Here is a 4746-nt window from a genome sequence, read left to right on the forward strand (position 1 = left end):
ATACACAGTAATCAAGGGTGACAAATTCTAGGATTAAAAAGACTTCCCTTATGACCTGTGCGTCTTTTCTATCTCAATTTCAAGATAAAGAATATTACACGTTGATGCTTACCAGGAGAGGGCTTTAAAAATATATGAAGGGAACTCTGTATTCCCAGGTGCTCCTGAGAGCGAACATCCCAAACATCAATTTCTCTGAATGTGTGTGTGTGTGTGTGTGTCTACACATATACGGACACATATATACAGATTTGTTCATCATAGCTCACTTGGCATCGTAGAAGCTTTCAGAAGATACTGTGCTCAGTTCACTTGGTGCAGGGCTAAAGGATTAAAAACACACATAGTAAGGCACCACGTGACTTCCAGACTTACTTTTTTAGTTCAAATTAGCTACAATTACTCTTGATTTTATCAACCGGTTGACTCTTAGGAAATTCACATGTAAACCAGTTGTTTGGAATCCAATTTCTCCTTTTCCCTGGAAATGATACTATATATGTTTGTAATGAATATTTTAGACGTACCAAAAAAGTTAATGACTCGAGATTTCAGTACAGTTCTTTACTACTGAACTTGACCCATGGTGTAACAACCTTTTGTGGTGGAATTTATTTCAAAATCAACTTCAATTTGCAGGTGTGCATCCCTCTTCCCCTACCTAATTTCCTACCTCTCAAGTTCTTCCTTCACCTTTACTTTCACCTAACATGGTTGTTTTTCCTGGCCCTCAGAAAGGGTTAAGTGACTGCAGGCCTGAGTTGGGGACTCCCTCTATTGGGTGGTGGGTTTGGGTCTAGGACACCAGCCTCACACGGCAGCAGAACTCTGGAGGGTGAGGGACAGATCCCAGTCTATTAGCTCCTTTCTTTGTGATGAGGGCTCCTCTGCTCTTTGTCCACTGCTACCTCCACCTTGCCTTAAATTGGATTCTGTCCCCCTTTCACTCAATCTATAGAGTCTCAAAGGCAGAATGCTCCTATTTGGAGCATTCTGAAATTTTTCTAAGACTTTTGGGTGGTAGTTACTAGGAGGAAGAAGCATTCCTCTTATGACCTGTTCCTTTTTTATCCAACCAAATCCAATAAGAGAAAAAGTTACCTAAAGGTGCTATGGTAAGAAGATTTAGAAACAGTGTCAAAGACACTGTACTGTCAAGGATACTCCTAAGAATGAATTTGGAAATTTATCTCTCTTTCTTTCATTGTATTTATGTTTGTGTATGTGTGTTTGTATGTCTGTGTTGATATAACTATATAAATACACATGTGTATATATAAAAAGATATATATTTATTTTTATTTATTCATTTATATCTCAAATTTCATGGGTGGCTCCCTCATAGCTTTTTGATGTTAATTCATTCAGAGCAGTGCTAAAGGACTAAAAAGTTACCTATTCAGATACCACATTTTAATTTTAGACTTGTTTGTTTTAATTCAAATAGCTGTAATTACTTTACAGCTTATGAACTGGTTGATCTTTACAAATTCACATATAGAGGAGATGGAGTTCAGCATCCCTGTTTTCTCATACTGCTGTTGCCTGGGACATGGGGGCTCCCAGCCTTATGACTTCAGAGGCACCCTTTGAACTGTCGCAGCATCTAGTCGTTGAGGGCTTTAGCCTCAGTGTCTACAGCACTCCAGAAAGCTTCAAGGAAAAGTTCCTTCTCAAGACCTGCAAGAACCCAATGGTACCCATAGGCTGCCTGGGCACAGTGGCTGCCCTCACCCATGACCTCTACTGCTTCCCTAGGGATCAGAGCCAGTGCTGCCAGCTCATGATATACAACCAGATTGCCACCCAGGGCTTCTCGCTCACAGCCACCTTGCTGGATCCAGCTTCATCAGCTGTGAAGTCTCTGCCCAAGCCTGGCTTGGTCTTGAAAGCTCCGTGGAGATTATTCCCAGCCTGGGAGTAACCACGGGTCCTGCCACAGGATTTATTCCCTCATCTGCCCTGACCAGTCCCTGTGTCAATGGAGGAGCAAGTGGCCAATTGTGTAATCGACAGATTTTTTTTCAGGAATCTCAGATTCTGTTCACTTCGGGTGTTGCATACTTCTACTTGTGCCACACCCTCTTCACCCCCTACTTAATAAACTCTGATCCACTTGTAAAAAAAATTCATGTATATATAACTAAATCTAGTATGTTAGTTTTTATTAGAAATGAGGCTTTATATAAGGTAGTAATGAAAATTTTAGCCTGTAAATAATTAATGCATCAAGATACAAGCCAAGTTCTTTACAATTACCCTAATCCTAGTGTGTAACAGCCTTTTGTGGTAGAATTTATTTCAAATTCCACTTCAGTTTGTAGGTACCCATCCCTCTTCTCACGTTTAATTCCCAATTCTTAAGCCCCTCCCTCACTTTCTTGCTTTCACCATCATAGATATCTTTTCTGACCCTCAGGGTCAAGCAACTGCAGGCTAAGGTAGGGGCGGGGGGCTCCTTCCAATATGACAGTGAGTATGGGCACTAGCCTCACACCGTGGCAAAACTCTGGAGGGTCATTGACACATCCAGGCTCTATTAGCTCCATTCTTTTCTGCTGAGGGCTCCACTGTTCTCTGTCCACTGCTACCTTGTCTCCTTGCTCCAAATGAGATTCTGTGCTCTCTTGGTCCACTCTAGTAGAGTCTCACATGTGGGCAATCTGATAGTTTCTTAAGAGTTTTGGCTGCTACTAATTAAGGGTGACAAAACACACTTAGGGGAAGAAGCATCCCTTTTATAACTTGTTCCTTTTTTATCCAAATGGGTCCAAAAAGGTAAAGAGTTACCTACAGATGCTACCGTGAGATGACTCCAAAAGAGTGTCAAAGACACTCTGTATTGTTATCCACTGACACCCTGCTATCATTCTCCTTGTTTCCAAATAGAAATCTCTCTTCACTTTGTGTGTGTATCTTTACAGATATATCTATAATCTCACCTTTTGCTGGAGACTTCCTCAGTGGCTACTGATGTCAATTTATTCCAATCAGAACTAAAGGATTAAAATGTACATGATCAAACACCGTGTGACTTCATAGACTCACTTTTCTCATTCAAATTAGCTACAATTTCTCTATAACTTACAAAATGGTTGAACCCCGTAAGTTCACATGTAATTTGGTTATTTGGAAAATATTTCATCTTTCCCTAGAATTGAGGCTTCATATGATGGTAATAAAATTCTTAGGCCTGTAAAAGAATCCTTAATGGATCAAGATTTAAAAACATTTCTTTACTACTAAACTTAACCCCAATGTGTAATTGCCTTTTGTGATTACATTTACTTCAAATTCAGCTATAGTTTGTAGGTAGGAATCCCTCTTATCCCATCTAATTTTCTGATTTCAAGTCCCTCCACCACCTCCTTACTCTTCATGTTTCATGGATGTCTTTCCTTCTCCTCAGATAGGGTTAAGTAACTGTCGGCCTGAGGCAGGGGCTACCTCCAGTATGATGGTTGGTTTGGGTTTGGGATACCAGCCTCCCATTGTGGCAGAGCTCTGGAGGGTAAGGGACAGATCTCAAGTCTATTATCTCTTTTAGTTTCTGCTGAGGGCTCCTCTGCTCCCTGTCCACCGCTACTACCTTTGTGCTTCCAAATAGTGTTTTCTCCCTTGACCCACACTAGCAGAAAGATATACACAGGTACTCTAATAGTTCCCTAAGGATTTTCACTAGTAATCCCTAAAGTTCACGAACACACAAATAGTAAGTGTTCTCTCTCTTTTGACCTGGTCCTTCTTGATCCAAAAAAGAAAAAAGTTATATATAGAAGCTGACAGGCTATCACGGACATTCTGTATTGTCACCAATGCTCCCAAATGGTTTTCCCACTCAGATGACAGAAAATCAACTCACCTATTGTTGATGTTCTGGCTAGAGGACTCTGAAAAGGCTACTAAAGCATTCTTATTTCTGTCAAAGAACAAAAAGAATATGCAAAAAATAAAGCCAGACAATGAGGAAGGAAATAATAACAGGAAGTGATTCCTTTTTTCAAGAGGAAATCATTCCTCTTTCCTGACAGGAATTTCAGGCACAAAAAGTCACACATGACAAATTTGAAGGAATGTGACAGGAACTGAAGGGGTTACCACAGTGGCACCTGTAAGCAAGCCTCTTGGGGGGGGTGGGTGTGTGCGTGTGCATGTGTGTGTGTGCCTGTGTGTATTTATTGGAAACAGAAGGAAGCAAGCAAGGGAGAAGCAGCAATCATGATTAAATGTTCTTCCTTCCTTCCTTCCTTCCCATTTTCTCTACCATTCTGGTCATCATTGAATAAATTTGGGAAGAGGGAGACACAGAGAGAAAGAGAGAGACACAAGAGTGTAGGGATGAGGTGGTGGATCCAGGTAAGTTGATGAGATGATACAAAGACAATGGAAAGAAAATGCCAGAACAATGAGAATTTCAATGGCAAGGGCTAATCCCTGGTTGCCATTTGGTAGGGCAGAAACAAGTAGCTAGATTAGGATCTGCCTAAATTACGTTTTCAAGATTTTATGAATTGGAAGTAGAGCACATGATCTGAATGATTTTTCGTCTTGCACATTTTTTTAAGTAGACTTTTTTTAAAAATAAGTTTAGGTTTACAGAAAAATTAAGCAGAAAGTACAGAGAGTTTCCATATACCCCCCTTCTCCCTCACAGCTTCTCCTATCACTAATATCTTGCATTCATCTGGTATATTTGTTATAACTGATGAATCAGTATTTACACATTATTGTTAACTAACATCCATA

At 40.3% G+C, this 4746-nt stretch overlaps 1 long non-coding RNA gene across 1 annotated transcript in view; it reads right to left on the reverse strand.

Annotated features, from left to right (window-relative positions):
• Positions 1-3969, reverse strand: part of LOC124232378 (uncharacterized) — a 4042-nt gene extending 73 nt beyond the window's left edge. Inside the window, exons 1-3 of the long non-coding RNA XR_006886829.1 lie at positions 3863-3969; positions 2943-2996; positions 270-323 (exon numbers count right to left, since the gene is read on the reverse strand). This is a non-coding gene — a long non-coding RNA (uncharacterized LOC124232378). The remainder of the gene's footprint in view (positions 1-269; positions 324-2942; positions 2997-3862) is intronic.
• Between the last annotated feature and the right edge of the window lie 777 nt (positions 3970-4746).

The sequence above is a fragment of the Equus quagga genome, unplaced genomic scaffold (genome assembly GCF_021613505.1).
Source record: "Equus quagga isolate Etosha38 unplaced genomic scaffold, UCLA_HA_Equagga_1.0 HiC_scaffold_5195_RagTag, whole genome shotgun sequence".
Lineage (NCBI taxonomy): Eukaryota > Metazoa > Chordata > Mammalia > Perissodactyla > Equidae > Equus > Equus quagga.